The sequence below is a fragment of the Protopterus annectens genome, chromosome 15.part0, assembly GCF_019279795.1.
Source record: "Protopterus annectens isolate FY-2018-M chromosome 15.part0, PAN1.0, whole genome shotgun sequence".
Taxonomy (NCBI): Eukaryota; Metazoa; Chordata; order Ceratodontiformes; family Protopteridae; genus Protopterus; species Protopterus annectens.
Window position 1 is genome coordinate 5,035,213 of NC_056749.1, and position 20,979 is coordinate 5,056,191.

A 20,979-nucleotide genomic window follows, 5' to 3' on the forward strand; every position below is an offset into this window, starting at 1 on the left:
CAGTTACATCATTTACAGTTTCTTTCACGAACAACAGTTCCATTATTCAGACATCCTTAACAACAGTTACATCATTTACAGACAGTTTCATTCATGAACAACAGTTCTATTATTCAGATGTCCTTCACATCAGTTACATCATGTACAGACAGTTTCATTCATGAACAACAATTCCATGATTCAGACGTCCTTAACATCAGTTACGTCATTTACAGACAGTTTCATTTATGAACAACAGTTCCATTATTCAGACATCCTTGACATCAGTTACATCATTTACAGACAGTTTCATTCATGAACAACAGTTCCATTTTTCAGACATCCTTGACATCAGTTGCATCACTTACAGACAGTTTAATTCACAAACAACAATTCCATTATTCAGACGTCCTTAACATCAGTTACATCATTTACAGACAGTTTCATTCATGAACAACAGTTCCATTATTCAGACATCCTTGACATCAGTTACATCATTTACAGACAGTTTCATTCACGAACAACAGTTCCATTATTCAGACATCCTTAACATCAGTTACATAATTTACAGACAGTTTCATTCATGAACAACAGTTCCATTAGTCAGACATCCTTAACATCAGTTACATCATTTACAGACAGTTTCATTCACAAACAACAGTTCCATAATTCAGACATCCTTAAGATCAGCTGCATCATTTACAGTTTCATTCATGAACAGTTTCATTATTCAGACGTCCTTAACATCAGTTACATCATTTACAGTTTCATTCACAAACAACAGTTCCATTATTCAGACATCCTTAACATTAGTTACATCATTTACAGACAGTTTCATTCACAAACAACAGTTCCATAATTCAGATATCCTTGACATCAGTTACATCATTTACAGACAGTTTCATTCCCGAACAACAGTTCCATTATTCAGACATCCTTGACATCAGTTACATCATTTACAGACAGTTTCATTCATGAACAACAGTTCCATTATTCAGACGTCCTTGACATCAGTTACATCATTTACAGTTTCATTCATGAACAACAGTTCCATTATTCAGACATCCTTGACATCAGTTACATCATTTACAGACAGTTTCATTCATGAACAACAGTTCCATTATTCAGACGTCCTTGACATCAGTTACATCATTTACAGACAGTTTCATTCACGAACAACAGTTCCATTATTCAGACATCCTTAACATCAGTTACATCATTTACAGACAGTTTCATTCAAGAACAACAGTTCCATTATTCAGACGTCCTTGACATCAGTTACATCATTTACAGACAGTTTCATTCATGAACAACAGTTCCATTATTCAGACGTCCTTAACATCAGTTACATCATTTACCGACAGTTTCATTCACAAACAACAGTTCCATAATTCAGACATCCTTAACATCAGTTACATCATTTACAGTTTCATTCACGAACAACAATTCCATTATTCAGACATCCTTAACATCAGTTACATCATTTACAGACAGTTTCATTCACAAACAACAGTTCCATTATTCAGACGTCCTTGACATCAGTTACATTATTTACAGACAGTTTCCTTCACAAACAACAGTTCCATAATTCAGACATCCTTAACATCAGTTACATCATTTACAGTTTCATTCATAAACAACAGTTCCATAATTCAGACATCCTTAACATCAGTTACATCATTTACAGACAGTTTCATTCACAAACAACAGTTCCATAATTCAGACTTCCTTAACATCAGTTACATCATTTACAGTTTCATTCACAAACAACAGTTCCATTATTCAGACATCCTTAACATCAGTTGCATCATTTACAGACAGTTTCATTCACAAACAACAGTTCCATTATTCAGACGTCCTTGACATCAGTTACATCATTTGCAGACAGTTTCATTCATGAACAACAGTTCCATTATTCAGACATCCTTAACATCAGTTACATCATTTACAGACAGTTTCATTAATGAACAACAGTTCCATTATTCAGACATCCTTGACATCAGTTACATCATTTACAGACAGTTTCCTTCATGAACAACAGTTCCATTATTCAGACATCCTTGACATCAGTTACATCATTTACAGACAGTTTCATTCACAAACAACAGTTCCATAATTCAGACATCCTTGACATCAGTTACATCATTTACAGTTTCTTTCACGAACAACAGTTCCATAATTCAGACATCCTTAACATCAGTTACATAATTTACAGACAGTTTTATTCACGAACAACAGTTCCACTATTCAGATATCCTTGACATCAGTTACATTATTTACAGACAGTTTCATTCAGGAACAACAGTTCCATTATTCAGACATCCTTGACATCAGTTACATCATTTACAGACAGTTTCATTCACGAACAACAGTTCCATTATTCAGATATCCTTGACATCAGTTACATCATTTACAGACAGTTTCTTTCACAAACAACAGTTCCATAATTCAGACATCCTTAACATCAGTTACATTATTTACAGACAGTTTCATTCACAAACAACAGTTCCATAATTCAGACTTCCTTGACATCAGTTACATCATTTACAAACAGTTTCATTCACAAACAACAGTTCCATTATTCAGACATCCTTAACATCAGTTACATCATTTACAGTTTCATTCACAAATAACAATTCCATTATTCAGACATCCTGAACATCAGTTACATCACTTACAGACAGTTTCTTTCATGAACAACAGTTCCATTATTCAGACATCCTTGACATCAGTTACATCATTTACAGTTTTATTCACGAACAACAGTTCCATTATTCAGACATCCTTGACATCAGTTACATCATTTACAGACAGTTTCATTCACGAACAACAGTTCCATTATTCAGACATCCTTAACATCAGTTACATCATTTACAGACAGTTTCATTCACGAACAACAGTTCCATAATTCAGACATCCTTGACATCAGTTACATCATTTACAGACAGTTTCATTCATGAACAACAATTCCATTATTCAGACATCCTTGACATCAGTTACATCATTTACAGACAGTTTCATTCATGAACAACAGTTCCATTATTCAGGCATCCTTGACATCAGTTACATCATTTACAGACAGTTTCTTTCACGTAACAGTTCCATTATTCAGACATCCTTAACATCAGTTACATTATTTACAGACAGTTTCATTCATGAACAACAGTTCCATAATTCAGACGTCCTTGACATCAGTTACATCATTTACAGACAGTTTCATTCACGAACAACAGCTCCATTATTCAAACATCCTTGACATCAGTTACATAATTTACAGACAGTTTCTTTCACGCATAACAGTTCCATTATTCAGACGTCCTTGACATCAGTTACATCATTTGTAGACAGTTTCATTCACGAACAACAGTTCCATAATTCAGACATCCTTGACATTAGTTACATCATTTACAGACAGTTTCATTCATGAACAACAGTTCCATTATTCAGACATCCTTGACATCAGTTACATCACTTACAGACAGTTTCATTCATGAACAACAGTTCCATTATTCAGACATCCTTGACATCAGTTGCATCACTTACAGTTTCATTCATGAACAACAGTCCCATTATTCAGATATCCTTGACATCAGTTACATAATTTACAGACAGTTTTATTCAAGAACAACAGTTCCATTATTCAGATGTCCTTGACATCAGTTACATCACTTACAGACAATTTCATTCATGAACAACAGTTCTATTATTCAGACGTCCTTGACATCAGTTACATCACTTACAGTTTCATTCATGAACAACAGCTCCATTATTCAGACATCCTTGACATCAGTTACATCATTTACAGACAGTTTCATTAATGAACAACAGTTCCATTATTCAGACGTCCTTGACATCAGTTACATAATTTACAGACAGTTTCTTTCACTTACTACAGTTCCATTATTCAGACGTCCTTGACATCAGTTACATCATTTACAGACAGTTTCATTCACGAGCAACAGTTCCATTATTCAGATATCCTTGACATCAGTTACATCATTTACAGACAGTTTCATTCACGAACAACAGTTCCATTATTCAGACGTCCTTAACATCAGTTACATCAGTTACAGTTTCATTCACGAACAACAGTTCCATTATTCAGACGTCCTTGACATCAGTTACATCATTTACAGACAGTTTCATTTATGAACAACAGTTCCATGATTCAGACGTCCTTAACATCAGTTACGTCATTTACAGACAGTTTCATTTACGAACAACAGTTCCATTATTCAGACATCCTTGACATCAGTTACATCATTTACAGACAGTTTCATTCATGAACAACAGTTCCATTTTTCAGACATCCTTGACATCAGTTGCATCACTTACAGACAGTTTAATTCACAAACAACAATTCCATTATTCAGACGTCCTTAACATCAGTTACATCATTTACAGACAGTTTCATTCATGAACAACAGTTCCATTATTCAGACATCCTTGACATCAGTTACATCATTTACAGACAGTTTCATTCACGAACAACAGTTCCATTATTCAGACATCCTTAACATCAGTTACATAATTTACAGACAGTTTCATTCATGAACAACAGTTCCATTAGTCAGACATCCTTAACATCAGTTACATCATTTACAGACAGTTTCATTCACAAACAACAGTTCCATAATTCAGACATCCTTAAGATCAGCTGCATCATTTACAGTTTCATTCATGAACAGTTTCATTATTCAGACGTCCTTAACATCAGTTACATCATTTACAGTTTCATTCACAAACAACAGTTCCATTATTCAGACATCCTTAACATTAGTTACATCATTTACAGACAGTTTCATTCACAAACAACAGTTCCATAATTCAGATATCCTTGACATCAGTTACATCATTTACAGACAGTTTCATTCCCGAACAACAGTTCCATTATTCAGACATCCTTGACATCAGTTACATCATTTACAGACAGTTTCATTCATGAACAACAGTTCCATTATTCAGACGTCCTTGACATCAGTTACATCATTTACAGTTTCATTCATGAACAACAGTTCCATTATTCAGACATCCTTGACATCAGTTACATCATTTACAGACAGTTTCATTCATGAACAACAGTTCCATTATTCAGACATCCTTGACATCAGTTACATCATTTACAGACAGTTTCATTCACGAACAACAGTTCCATTATTCAGACATCCTTAACATCAGTTACATCATTTACAGACAGTTTCATTCAAGAACAACAGTTCCATTATTCAGACGTCCTTGACATCAGTTACATCATTTACAGACAGTTTCATTCATGAACAACAGTTCCATTATTCAGACGTCCTTAACATCAGTTACATCATTTACAGACAGTTTCATTCACAAACAACAGTTCCATAATTCAGACATCCTTAACATCAGTTACATCATTTACAGTTTCATTCATGAACAACAATTCCATTATTCAGACATCTTTAACATCAGTTACATCATTTACAGACAGTTTCATTCACAAACAACAGTTCCATTATTCAGACGTCCTTGACATCAGTTACATTATTTACAGACAGTTTCCTTCACAAACAACAGTTCCATAATTCAGACATCCTTAACATCAGTTACATCATTTACAGTTTCATTCATAAACAACAGTTCCATAATTCAGACATCCTTAACATCAGTTACATCATTTACAGACAGTTTCATTCACAAACAACAGTTCCATAATTCAGACTTCCTTAACATCAGTTACATCATTTACAGTTTCATTCACAAACAACAGTTCCATTATTCAGACATCCTTAACATCAGTTGCATCATTTACAGACAGTTCCATTCACAAACAACAGTTCCATTATTCAGACGTCCTTGACATCAGTTACATCATTTACAGACAGTTTCATTCATGAACAACAGTTCCATTATTCAGACATCCTTAACATCAGTTACATCATTTACAGACAGTTTCATTAATGAACAACAGTTCCATTATTCAGACATCCTTGACATCAGTTACATCATTTACAGACAGTTTCCTTCATGAACAACAGTTCCATTATTCAGACATCCTTGACATCAGTTACATCATTTACAGACAGTTTCATTCACAAACAACAGTTCCATAATTCAGACATCCTTGACATCAGTTACATCATTTACAGTTTCTTTCACGAACAACAGTTCCATAATTCAGACATCCTTAACATCAGTTACATAATTTACAGACAGTTTCATTCACGAACAACAGTTCCACTATTCAGATATCGTTGACATCAGTTACATTATTTACAGACAGTTTCATTCAGGAACAACAGTTCCATTATTCAGACATCCTTGACATCAGTTACATCATTTACAGACAGTTTCATTCACGAACAACAGTTCCATTATTCAGATATCCTTGACATCAGTTACATCATTTACAGACAGTTTCTTTCACAAACAACAGTTCCATAATTCAGACATCCTTAACATCAGTTACATTATTTACAGACAGTTTCATTCACGAACAACAGTTCCATAATTCAGACTTCCTTGACATCAGTTACATCATTTACAAACAGTTTCATTCACAAACAACAGTTCCATTATTCAGACATCCTTAACATCAGTTACATCATTTACAGTTTCATTCACAAATAACAATTCCATTATTCAGACATCCTGAACATCAGTTACATCACTTACAGACAGTTTCTTTCATGAACAACAGTTCCATTATTCAGACATCCTTGACATCAGTTACATCATTTACAGTTTTATTCACGAACAACAGTTCCATTATTCAGACATCCTTGACATCAGTTACATCATTTACAGACAGTTTCATTCACGAACAACAGTTCCATTATTCAGACATCCTTAACATCAGTTACATCATTTACAGACAGTTTCATTCACGAACAACAGTTCCATAATTCAGACATCCTTGACATCAGTTACATCATTTACAGACAGTTTCATTCATGAACAACAATTCCATTATTCAGACATCCTTGACATCAGTTACATCATTTACAGACAGTTTCATTCATGAACAACAGTTCCATTATTCAGGCATCCTTGACATCAGTTACATCATTTACAGACAGTTTCTTTCACGTACAACAGTTCCATTATTCAGACATCCTTAACATCAGTTACATTATTTACAGACAGTTTCATTCATGAACAACAGTTCCATAATTCAGACGTCCTTGACATCAGTTACATCATTTACAGACAGTTTCATTCACGAACAACAGCTCCATTATTCAAACATCCTTGACATCAGTTACATAATTTACAGACAGTTTCTTTCACGTACAACAGTTCCATTATTCAGACGTCCTTGACATCAGTTACATCATTTGTAGACAGTTTCATTCACGAACAACAGTTCCATAATTCAGACGTCCTTGACATTAGTTACATCATTTACAGACAGTTTCATTCATGAACAACAGTTCCATTATTCAGACATCCTTGACATCAGTTACATCACTTACAGACAGTTTCATTCATGAACAACAGTTCCATTATTCAGACATCCTTGACATCAGTTGCATCACTTACAGTTTCATTCATGAACAACTGTCCCATTATTCAGATATCCTTGACATCAGTTACATAATTTACAGACAGTTTTATTCATGAACAACAGTTCCATTATTCAGATGTCCTTGACATCAGTTACATCACTTACAGACAATTTCATTCATGAACAACAGTTCTATTATTCAGACGTCCTTGACATCAGTTACATCACTTACAGTTTCATTCACGAACAACAGCTCCATTATTCAGACATCCTTGACATCAGTTACATCATTTACAGACAGTTTCATTAATGAACAACAGTTCCATTATTCAGACGTCCTTGACATCAGTTACATAATTTACAGACAGTTTCTTTCACGTACTACAGTTCCATTATTCAGACGTCCTTGACATCAGTTACATCATTTGTAGACAGTTTCATTCACGAACAACAGTTCCATAATTCAGACGTCCTTGACATCAGTTACATCATTTACAGACAGTTTCATTCACGAACAACAGTTCCACTATTCAAACATCCTTGACATCAGTTAAATCACTTACAGACAATTTCATTCATGAACAACAGTTCTATTATTCAGATGTCCTTGACATCAGTTACATCATTTACAGACAGTTTCATTCACGAACAACAGTTCCATAATTCAGACGTCCTTGACATCAGTTACATCATTTACAGACAGTTTCATTCACGAGCAACAGTTCCATTATTCAGATATCCTTGACATCAGTTACATCATTTACAGACAGTTTCATTCACGAACAACAGTTCCATTATTCAGACGTCCTTAACATCAGTTACATCAGTTACAGTTTCATTCACGAACAACAGTTCCATTATTCAGACGTCCTTGACATCAGTTACATCATTTACAGACAGTTTCATTTATGAACAACAGTTCCATTATTCAGACATCCTTGACATCAGTTACATCATTTACAGACAGTTTCATTCACGAACAACAATTCCATTATTCAGACATCCTTAACATCAGTTACATTATTTACAGACAGTTTCATTCATGAACAACAGTTCTATTATTCAGATGTCCTTGACATCAGTTACATCATTTACAGACAGTTTCATTCATGAACAGCTCCATTATTCAGACGTCCTTAACATCAGTTGCATTACAGTTTCATTCACAAACAACAGTTCCATTATTCAGACATCCTTAACATTAGTTACATCATTTACAGACAGTTTCATTCACAAACCACAGTTCCATTATTCAGACGTCCTTGACATCAGTTACATCATTTACATACAGTTTCATTTACAAACAACAGTTCCATTATTCAGACGTCCTTGACATCAGTTACATCACTTACAGATAGTTTCATTCATGAACAACAGTTCCATTATTCAGACATCCTTGACATCAGTTACATCAGTTACAGACAGTTTAATTCACGAACAACAGTTCCATTATTCAGATATCCTTGACATCAGTTACATCATTTACAAACAGTTTCATTCACAAACAACAGTTCCATTATTCAGACGTCCTTGACATCAGTTACATCATTTACAGACAGTTTCATTCATGAACAACAGTTCCATTATTCAGACGTCCTTGACATCAGTTACATCACTTACAGACAGTTTCATTCACGAACAACAGTTCCATTATTCAGACGTCCTTGACATCAGTTACATCAGTTACAGACAGTTTCATTCACAAACAACAGTTCCATTATTAAGACGTCCTTGACATCAGTTACATCATTTACAGACAGTTTCATTCATGAACAACAGTTCCATTATTCAGACATCCTTGACATCAGTTACATCACTTACAGACAGTTTCATTCATGAACAACAGTTCCATAATTAACTACCAGTGTTTTTTATGGAAGTTTGTGTCGAGATGTATATATAGCTTAGACAAGTTTGCAGCATTATTACCTGCTGCCAAAAGGTTTACGCCAAAGATATTGTTACCAATGTTTCTCAGGTGTCAAAACATGCTTTAAACAGTGCCTTGACAGAGGCTGATACTATTGCTAGAAATGCTGCATTGTCACTGGTGATCAGGAGGAATGTTTGGTTGCAGAGACAGAACTTTCCTGATGAGTTAAAAAATGAGATTTTAAATGCTCCACTTGAGTTTGATTGTGAGTCTGGTACAACAGCTAACCAGATCCTTAAATACTGGGATGACAGACATAAACTCATGTAAAGAGTGTCAAAAATATTTCATATTCCCAAATTTCCCTCCTTTAAGCAGGATAATTTGGGTGGCCTTGCAAACACAAATCCCAGCCAAACAAAAAACAAGGCAATACAAAGAAACAGCAGGACAAAAACCCCATCAAGTCAAACAAGAGGGGGTTCTTTCTCAAAAAGGATAATACCCTTTCAACTTATGACTATGCTGAGGCATAGTACCCATCGTATTCAAGTCCCCCTCTGGGTGCTATCTCTCTAAAGTTAGTTCTCAACAAGGTGGTTTGGCTGTCAGTAGTTTCTGCTCACTATTGTTGGCTGGGGTTACAGATAGCAGTAGAAAGAACATCCACCTCCATTCAAAGGGGTTTCCCCTCATCTGCCAGACCAAACTTACTTATTCCCTTTGATTCTCTGTAAAATGCTAGACTCGGGTCATAGAACTGGTCCCTCCATTGGAACTAATGAGAGGTTTCTACTCCAAAATTTTCCTGGTCCTCAAAAAGGTTTTGTGGAGACCGGTGTTGCACCTTTCCTTTCTGAATCTATATGTCAAGGTCCCCAAATTCAAGACTCTCACCATGCAGACAGGAAACCTGTTTGCTTTTGCATTTTTTCTTTGGGGGAATGATTGGCTGACAAGCCGCTGCTTCATGGTGACCCTGGACTTGAAGGATGCATATCATCATAAACCCATTTGCTCATCACTTGAGGAGATATCTGAGATTTGTTGTGTCTGGTTCACACTATCAGTTCTCTGCATTGCCCTTTGGACTGTTCATGGCACCTCGAATGTTTACCAAATGCCTTGCCCTGGCAGTGGCTCACTACCGGATTCTGGGCATTCACATTTTTCCTTACTTGGATGACATGCTGACCTGTGTGGACTGTGCATCCAGGTGTTTGGATTCACTAGAGACCTCGGCCGTACTCTCCCAGCTAGAGTTCAAATCGAACGTCTGAAAGTCATGTCTGACACTCTCTCAAAGACTAATCTTTCCTGGGTGCTTATCTGACTCGTACAAGAAAATAGCCTTTCTTCCAGAAGACAAGATACTGTCTTAACAGAAAGCATTCCTGGAATTCTCCAAGTGGAATGTTGTCTCATCAAGAGAATTCTTTAAAACTCTTGGACTAATGGCATGCATGATTCTCATGATACCACTGGCCCAGTTTCACATGAGAAGAATTCAATGGCATGTCTGAAATCATTGGACGCAGCACCTTCATTTCCTTGAATCCCAGTTGTCGGTGCTGCCTTTCATTAGGCAAGAGTTGCAGTGCTGGAGAGATCAGTTGCATATCAGTCCGGGAGTTCCTTTCTCCACCCCAGTTCCAGTGCAATCTATCTGGGCAGATTTGAACGACTTCACATAGGGAGCTGTATCAACGGGGATGCAAGTGCAATCTACTTGGGCGCCCCAGGATGCATGGAAGCATATCAGTCTCAAGGAGATATCAGCACTGGAGGCCCCAGGATGCATGAACGCTCAAGGAGATATCAGCACTGGGGGCCCCAGGATGCATGAACGTACATTAATATCAAGAAGATGCTGGCAATGATTCACACCTTGAAAGTCCTTTACCACCTATGGACTTCGGGTCCTTCTCTGGTGGTCATGGACAATGCCACAGTGATCTAGTACCTCAAAAAACAAGGGGGTACAAGGTCATGCCCTCTGTGCTGGTTGGCAGTGATGTTCTGGGAGCTGGCATACAAGATTCACTGATTCTTCAGTTATTATGCATCCTGCCAGATGAAAAAGTTTTGGAAGACATGCTAAGCAGATCCTTGGCTGACCTGCACAAGTAGCATCTCAAGGCAGTGATGTTCCAGGATCTAGTCCAGATGTAGAAAATCCCTCAAATAAATGTTTACCACCTTTCAAAACAATCAGTTGATGAAATTCTGTTCCAGACATCCTTGTATCCATGCTTGGAGGAGAGACATAGTCTCATTCCCTTGGAATGAAATGTTCCTGTATACATTTCCACACTTTTCACTAATTCACAAGGTACTTCTTAAGGCCCCAGAAGACATACCAAAAGTCACTATGATGCTTTACTATTGACCGACACAGTCTTGACAATGTTTTAATGGTATTGGCCAAGGACAATTACCATAGACTTTCTCACACTCTGGATCTGCTCACTTAGTCTCAGAGGTGACTACTGCACCCCAGTTTGTCGAAGCTTCAACTGACATCCTGGATGATTCAGTCTTGACTCTGTTTAGGCATTTGTTTCATCAGGATGTGAAGCAGTTGTTAAAGGTGGTCAGAAAACCTGGTACTAGAAAATAAAGAAGTTATGTACTCACCATAACGTTCCATCTGAGTAGGTAACTTAATTTGTCAGCAACCTGTGGATATCGGATCCGAATCGGATATGAGCCGGCAGCTTTATTCAGCTAAGATCCGAACTCCAAGCTCCTCCCCCTTACCCATAACCCCCTGCCATCTCTCTCTCTGTCCTCAGATCGAGTTTGCTATAGTATCACAGAATACTACTAACAAAGGATCAGCTGAACATCCTAACCTGATGTCATCTGGAAAAAAGAAGCACAAAGATCCTTCAAGGATGAACTACAGGTTAGGGGGACAGAGGGGGGGGGGTTGGTTGCTGACAAATGAAGTTACCTACTCAGATGGAACGTTATGGTGAGTACATAACTTCTTTATCTGAAGTAGTTAACTTAATTTGTTCATCAACCTGTGGGACAGAGTCCCCAGCTACCATAAACTTGGGAGGTCCTCATGGAAGAATATTCTGGAGCACTGCAGAGCCAAAGGACACCCTCCCTCTGGAAATTATATCCGACTTGTAATGGGTAATAAAAGTATGAGATGAAGCCCAAGTGGCTGCTGAACAAATGTCATCCAAGGACACTCTGGAAAAAAAGGCAGCAGAAGTAGAAATCGATCGAGTAGAATGAGCGTGAACTCCGACAGGTTCAGGTCGGCCAGAACTCTTATATGTGAGAAGTATACATTGGGAAATCCATCTGGACAATGTAACTTTTGACACAGGTTTACCCAAAAAGGGTTTAGCAAAGGATGCAAGGAGTTGCTCAGATTTCCTATGTTCAGCAGTCCTGTGTAAGTAGAACCTCAATTGTCTGTGCACATCCAGAGAATGTAGTCTGTATTCACTCTTGTTATGATAATTTGGGAAAAAAAACGATAAACTGATAGATTGATTAATGTTGGACTCAGAGGCAACCTTAGGCAAAAAGGAGGGATTGGTCCTGAGGGAAACTCTGTCTTTATGAAAGACCAGGTATGGAGGTTTGGCACAGGGCTTGAAGCTCTGAAACCCTTCTAGCCGAAGTGATGGCAATGAGAAAAGCCGTTTTCCAAGATAAATATTTTAGATCCACCGAAGCTGCAGGTTCAAAAGGAGGGCCAGATAGAGCCTGGAGAACAAGGGTTAAATCCCACAGAGGGACTGCATCCTTAACAGGAAGCCTTAACAGGAAAGTACCTTTTAAGAAAGTCTTGCAGATCTTAGAAGAGGCTAAAGGAACGAGATCACTTCCCACATGAAAGTGGGAAATCACTGCTAATTGGACTTTGACCGTAGAGGAGCTAGCACCTTGGTCGAATAAATATGACAAAAAATCTAATACTGCTGGTATCGGAGCAGTAAAGGGATCCAAATTTCTATGCTACACCCAGATCGAAAAACGTTTCCATTTACTCTTATAGACATTCCTAGTAGAAGGTTTATGAGCGGCTACTAAAATAGCCTTAACAGAAGACGAGATACTGGAGTCCTAGCTATTATTAGAACAGGATCAACCAAGCTGTAAGCTTGAGATTGTCCAGGTTTGGGGTTGTCATTCCTAGGGGGTGAGATACCAGATCCGGAGTGGGATCCAAAATCCATGGAGGATTCACTAGATGAGACCATAGGCAAGGGAACCACATTTGACGAGGCCAGAATGGGGCTGTGAGGATCACTCTGCTCCCCAACCGACGAGCTTTCTGCAAGAATTTTACCATCAGAGGAAGAGGCAGATAAGCATAAAGTAGACCTGATGGCCAAACATGCACTAGAGCAGGGGTGTCCAACCTTTTCAGTTGCAAGGGCCGCATTGAGTCAACAAAAATGGTCTGGGGGCAAACGGCAGGTAAGGACAAAAAAAAAAAAAAAAAAAAAAAATGGTCTCACATTAACTGAAGAGCAAAAAAAAAAAAAAAAACAAACACAGGTTTATGCGGACTAATGTGGCTGTATTGTAGGTTAATTTGAACAATAAATAAATTAATAAATATAAATAAATTAATAAATGCATAATATTTGCCCTAAAATTCAATATCTCATTCTAAACAGGTACAAAATGTCACACAACAACAATCTTAGAGCTGTATACTTTTGTAACATCTCGTTTTACAGTAGCTTATTAAATTAGATGCCAGAGAAAGTATTTAAGTTCTCCAGAAGCATAGTTCTAAGGGAGCAAAATATTTATGTACAACCATGCTTTTTGGCATCAATAGTAAAAATCAGACCAGCTTGCTTATGCTGTTAAAAAATTAAAAACAATAGGAGTTCCACAAAATGTGAACAATGTGCAGCTAAGATAATTTTTTCTTTTTTTTTTTGTTAAAATTTCACACCTAATTTTTTGTTAAAATATGACACCTATTACATCAACAAAAAATTAAAACTAATTTAAAATGGCTTCCTAGTTATGGAACACTCATGCTCCATTTAGCAAGATATTTTTTCTGGAAAATGAACTAGATCAGCTCCACCTTTTGATTAACTTAACAGTCTTTCCCTCTCACTCCTAGAAACAAGGAAAGGAAATACTAAAACTTAAACAGAGAAGTGATAAATGACAACTGTGTGCTGCACAGAACTGAAAATGCAAACTTCACAACCATACTGAGTATTCAAACGCAATGTCTAAAGGTGTTCTGATCAACAAATCCACATTTGTATATTTTTACACTTTTAAACAAGACCAATGGTAGCAATTTGAGAAAGTGATAAAAAAGGCATTATTTTTACCCACCTCTCCTATCTGGAGACACAAAAAAAGAAACCAGTAACAACTTCAACAATTGTATTAAAAGCACCCCAGTTATCCCAACATTAAAGATTCCTTTGCCAACCAATTCTATTAGGAGTCCCCCAGTCATTCAGCACAGAATACTTTCTGTCAATACAAACACCACTGCATAACATAAGACTATTCTCTTATTCTTTACTAAACTGTATGAAGATATATTGGGGAAAAAAAAACTTGAATAAACAAACCCAAAGTGAAAAGCAATGTACTTATCTCACTGGTGCTTACTTGTCCTGGCTGGCCATGAAATATTTATGAAAGTGCTGACACTGATTAAACAGGGGACTAGCCGGGCTGCATCACTGGTGCTGTTAATTTGTTTGACAATCCAGGCTAAATTACAGTTAAGATACAAACATATTTAGAATCTTCAGAGATACTATGGATAAGATGCGAAGCTGTTTGCAAGTATTACATTTACTCTGTGAATAATGTGCATGCATTTAGGCACCAGCGTGTAATCAGTGCAAATACAGCAAGCGATTTTATTAACAAGAACTACTTGGAACCAAGTAATGCTAGGTAATATGTAAAAACATAAGGAATACCAGCAATGCAAGTATATCTTACATTTGCACATCCCCTTAAAATGGAAACTAAAGAAATTATGGGGAACTGACTGACCTCTGAAACAGGAATGGACATCTGTTTTCAATATGTAGCAACTGAATAATTTTGGTCTCAAAAAAAAAAAAACACTAATTAACTCATTCCTTCTGTCCTACATACTGGTTTTGGTTTGGTACCTTTATGTTTGTGAAGAAGTACCCCTATAACTTGCTGAATAAATAAATACATAATAAAAATGGAAAAGATCAGTTAAGAAGAAAAATGTAAATATGGGCAATATGTTAAGCTTACAGTCCTATAGGATTCATTGTTTAACTCTGGTTAACTAAGTAAACCAAGTGGTAAACAGCACTCCCTCCCGCTCAGTGATGTATACCAATATTAATGGATCTGTTTCAATCATCCTTTAAGAGTGCAAAATAAAATTGTGGTTGCATGTTTCTTTTGCATTATTTCCCCATAGGCAATGCAAAACATATACAGCACAACCTCTAATTTACTACAGGTTCATAAAGCACATGTTTTATTTTCAGACTTTATTATGGCTACATATTATAAATTCATTGATGTGATGAAGACATGTTTAGTGCTTTGTTGTGCTGATTACTACAGAAAAAATAAAACGGATTACAATTTTGGAGAATCATCAAAAACCTAAAATGAGTTTCAAATTATTCAAGACAAATTGTGTTTACCCTGCCCTACAATAGGATCAATACATCTGCGAACACTGAGAATGGAAGAAAAGAAAATAAAACCTTTCCAAGGTACAAGAACTAATACTGCACATTTGCTACTATGGCTGTGTTATTTAGGCCATCTGTGCAGAATGCTTTAATGATCCTTAATTCACATTAGCCGAATATAGTAAGGGCATACTATCATTGTGAGACTTTCCTATACTACAGTACAGAATAACAACATGTCCTGCTGCACTTTGAAATGCACCATTAAAAATCAAGAGAAAGCCACATTAATATTAGGCAACTTTATGTTTGCTGTTTTCTGAGATGTACAACTAGGTCACAATCTTTAGCATACAACCAGTAAAAGACTTTGAGATTTACAGATTTGTGATGTTTTAAGTAAGGGCTATACTAGCAACACATAGAGTCTTGGAGCTGAGCCTTCATCTTGTAACTTACCTTTGTTGTAGTGTAGTCGGTGTGCACACAACGAAATAAAGTAAACTAAGAAATAATAAATCCTCTCTCTGCTACGATCTCGCTCCTTCCTGCAGCTTTTCTTTTTAAAAATCGCCCGAACGGTGTTTTCGCGCATGCGCATACCAGCGGAAAGACGCTGGTATGAAAAAAAACGTAAAAAAAAGAAAGTTGGCGCATGCGCAGAAGAGCAAAACTACGCGGACGTGTAAACACACAGAAAAAAGTGAAATTAAATTTAAATTTAAATTTAAGGGTCGCGGGCCGCATGGAAGAGCTCTGAGGGCCGCATGCGGCCCGCGGGCCGTGGGTTGGACACTCCTGCACTAGAGTGTCTCTGGGAGACTCCCCTGATGGAGGAATTAGAGCAAAGTACTCACTGCACTTTGCGTTCGAAGGCAACGCAAAGAGATCGCAGCAAGGTTGACTCCATTTGAGGAAGATTTGCTTCGCTACTCTCGGGTTCAGAGACCACTCGTATGGTGAGAGGATGGTTCGACTCAGCCTTTCTGCCAAAATGTTCGACCGACCCGGAATATGCATTGCTATGAGAAAGCGGTTGGTGGAAATCGCCCATTCCTAAACTCTCCTGACCTGTCAACAAAGCGGATAGGATCTGGTCCCCCCCTGTTTGTTGATATACCAAACTACTGACATGTTGTCTGTTTGAATTGCAATTGTCCCTAAGGGAAGAAGGTTTTGGAGTGCTTGCAACGCTAAAAGCACCGCTCTCATCTCTAGGACATTGATGTGCAACAAGGTCTCCGAGTGGGTCCACGTGCCTTGGATGGTTCTGCCCATGCAGTGCCACCCCCACCTGAGGCGAGAAGCATCTGTGGTCACTGTGGCTTGTGGTGGGGACATTGAGAAGGGGCGCCCTTCCCGGAGGTCCACGGACTGGATCTACCAGAGTAGGGATTTCCTGCAAACCTTGCTGAGGGGAATAAGTGAACTTAGTGGATGATGCAGGATGGACCATTGAACCTGCAAGGTCCATTGTAGGATCCTCATGTTTAAACGAGCTAGAGGTGACAGATTGATGGTTGCAGCCATGGAACCTAGTGCCGTCAGGACCAATTCTGCTGGAGGAGCCGGGGATTGTAGGAGGGCCAGTACATGGAGTGTCAAAGTTTGAAGCCTGTCCGGAGTTAAGAAGACTCTCAATAGGTTTGTGTCTAACCTGGCCCCTATGAAATCCAAGGTTTGAGTTGATTGAAGGGAGGATTTCTTGAGATTGATTGAGATTCCCAGAAGAGAGGCCAAGTGGAGGAAGTAATTCCTGGCTGAGCTTAGTAGATGCCTGGTGGGGGTGGTCAGGAGCCAGTCGTCTAGGTATGGAAAGACCTGTATTCCCTGAAGCCTCAGGTGGGCCGCTACAACTGCCATAACTTTGGTGAATACCCTGGGGGCTGTGGTGAGACCAAAGGGGAGGACCCTGAACTGATAGTGGCTGGCTCCCAGCTGGAAGTGGAGAAATTTTCTGGATCATCTGTCCATCAAAATGTGGTAGTACGCATCCTTGAGGTCTATAGAGCACATCCAGTCATTCTCCTGCAGGACTGGGAGAATGGATTGAATGGTGACCATCCAGAACTTTTCTTTGGCAACCAACAGGTTTAGAGTGGACAGGTCGAGGATTGGCCTTAAGTCCCCCATCTTTTTTGGCACCAGAAAGAACCTGGAGTAAAAGCCTGATCCAGATTGATCTTGGGGGACACACTGGATTGCTCTTTTTTCTAGCAGCTGCTTTATTTCTGTGGCTGCAGCCTCCCTTTGATTGGGTGGGACATCGGGGAGGCTCTGGTGTCTGAGAGGGAGATTCAGAAAGGGGATAGTGTAACCTCTGAATATGATTTGAAGCACCCAGTGATCTGTTGTAATGGACTCCCAAACTGCTAGGTGCCTCAAGAAACGCCCCCCAACTGCCTCCAGAGTGGAGCAGTCAGGTAACCCCTCAGGGCTGCTGCATGGGCCGATCCAAAAAGGGTTCTCTCAACCCAAAATTCTTCGGTCCCCCTCTGCCTCTGGGCCGGCGTCCACCCTGCCCTCCTCTGCCTCTGAAGGACAAAGTGTCTGGAGCAAAACGGGACTGTTGAGACTTCAGGAATCACATCTTCTTTTGTCCCCTTTGGTTCCTGGAGAAGGACCTCTGGGGAGCCGAGAAGCGGATTCCGATGGCAGACAATGTCTTCCCATCTTTCTCGCTCTGGACCAGCGTGTCGCGGACGGTCTTGACAAAAAGCGAAGAGCCATCAAAAGGGGCATTTGCAAAGGACACCTTGAAGGGTTCCGCAAAGTCGCAGAGATGGAGCCAAGCATGCCGTCGTAAGACAATGCCCGCTTTGCTAGCTCTAGCGGCTCCTTCCATAGCATGGGAAAGAAGCCACATAGAACTGTTCGAAATGGACTTAAGAGTGGCCATTCGAGCCGAGAATGTTTTCTTGTCCTCGGCCGACATGGACTCTGGGGGCGACCCGGCATATTCCTTGATGAGATCCCGCTGGAGTCGTATCACATTTGCCATATAGTTCAGCGACCTTACAGAGAAGGTCGCTGAAGCAAACATCCGCTTCCCTGTGTGGTCCATCGTCCAAGACTCCTTGTCGGGAGGGTGGACCGAGGAACTCTCCTGGGCTAGTTCCTTTTTGGTGGCAGCCGCCACCAACATGGCATCTACCGGAGCACCCTTGCTTCAAACCGTCCTGTCTGTGGGGGGACTGAGGATTTTGTCTGGTCTCTTTGGTATGGGCTCCACAGTGTCCGGTTCCTTCCATGCCCTGGTAGTGATCAGGTCTACCAGGGGATTGGCAGGAGGGGACACCCAAGAGGTAGATGGGCCTGTGTCAAATGCCTCCAGAAACACAGAATCATCCGAGGAAGGTTTTTGGGCTGACCACCCCCCTCTAATATGAAGCATTTCCATAATGTCTCCAAAGGAGACGTCCGCGGGGGGGTGACCTTGGGGAACCTTCCTCTTCCTCTAAGTCTGTGTCCTCTGTCAGGGACTCGGGCAAGTCCAAGTGCCTCCTCTTGCACTTACGTTTTTGAGGAACCTCCTCAGAGGGTTGTCCAAAGAGGCCTCACCAACATCATGTTCCTCTAAGGGAACCATCTGGGACGTAGGTGCAAGCTGTCCCCGGGGCCGGATGATGGAAGATAGGCCTGTCTGAGAAGGAGTGGAGGGTGGAACCATAGCAGGAGCCTAGGGCCTCAAATCCCTCGACAAGACCCTCTTCACAACATCAACTCCGAAGGGGAACTGCTCTCTCTAGGACCCGAAAGCAGTCCCCTTGGATCCGATGTGTGGATTGGAGCCAGCGCCGATGCCATCAGATCCAAAGGGCCAGTATGCTCTGACCTAGATGGAGCCGAAGACACACTGACACCTCCGGATCCGAAGCTCAACTCACGGCTCCGAGAGCTCAGATCCGAAAAGGGACCCGACAAACTCAAGGGTGTGGTCGGAGCCAAAGTAAGGGGTACTATCGGCACCGAACCTCCCTGGCTCCGATGCTACCTGGATCTGATGGCTCCGAACCCCGGAAGTGGGTCAGAGAAGGAGCAATTGGGGTGAAAAATGGGGTCGAGCTCCCCCCGGAGGGGGGGGGGGGCAGGAGCACTCCCATCTGCAGTTGGGCCTGGAGAAACCTACGCATCATCCGGTCCATATCTGCATCGGATAAACTGCATGTGGATCTAGACGAGGCCACCGAGGAGGCTCACCTGGAGTGACACCTCGAAGACCTCAAAGGTGACTGGGTCTCCTCCTCCGGCTCTGGGGAGAAACGAGGTGAACGGAGCCAGGAAGGAGAAGGCCCAGATGCCCTGGGAGAAGCTATCTGCTTAGCCGGTGGAGCCGAGGAGGAAGGTTTGGCCCGCCGCTTGTGGGGTTTCTCCCTCCTTTTCTCCCTCCTAGATTCCCTCTCCCCCTGAGCCAAGATTTGAGGGTGAGTCCCGGCCAGTGGAGCAGGGATGGAAGGTGGAACCGCTGCAGCCACAGCAGGTGCCACCGAGGGAGAGGAGGTTGAAGCCGAGTCTGGGGGCAGAAGTCCTGCCAGAATCAGCTTCGACCTCCTGTCTCTCAAAGCCCTGGGGTTGAAGGCTGCACAAATTGTGCAGCCCAAGGAGAGATGGTCAATCCCAAGACAGATAACACACCGAGTGTGGCCATCTGCTGGGGACAGCTTATGGTCACACTCAGTGCATTTGGAAAAAATTGCTTTTGGGGCTTCAGACATAGCAAAAAGAAAGGTAGGCCAAACAGTACACACACCTTCACACACACAGGGGGAGGGGTAAGACTAAACTAACTAAAAACAGAAAAATATTCTCAGAAGTTTAACAATTTTTTAGGAAAAAAGGGAACAACACTCACTCGTCTAACACTTAAACTAAAAACTAGGTAAAAAAAAAAGGAAGGTTTTTGATAAAACTCATGACACCCTACGCCTGGAGACTCATTCTAGTTGCTTGAATAAGCCGCAACAAACGAGATCTGGGGACAGAGAGAGATGGCAGGG

At 40.0% G+C, this 20,979-nt stretch overlaps 1 protein-coding gene across 1 annotated transcript in view; it reads left to right on the top strand.

The window, feature by feature from the left end:
* The window catches only part of SLC25A23 (solute carrier family 25 member 23), a 1,355,089-nt gene that overhangs the window by 1,328,489 nt on the left and 5,621 nt on the right, over window positions 1-20,979 (top strand). The window lies entirely within an intron of this gene.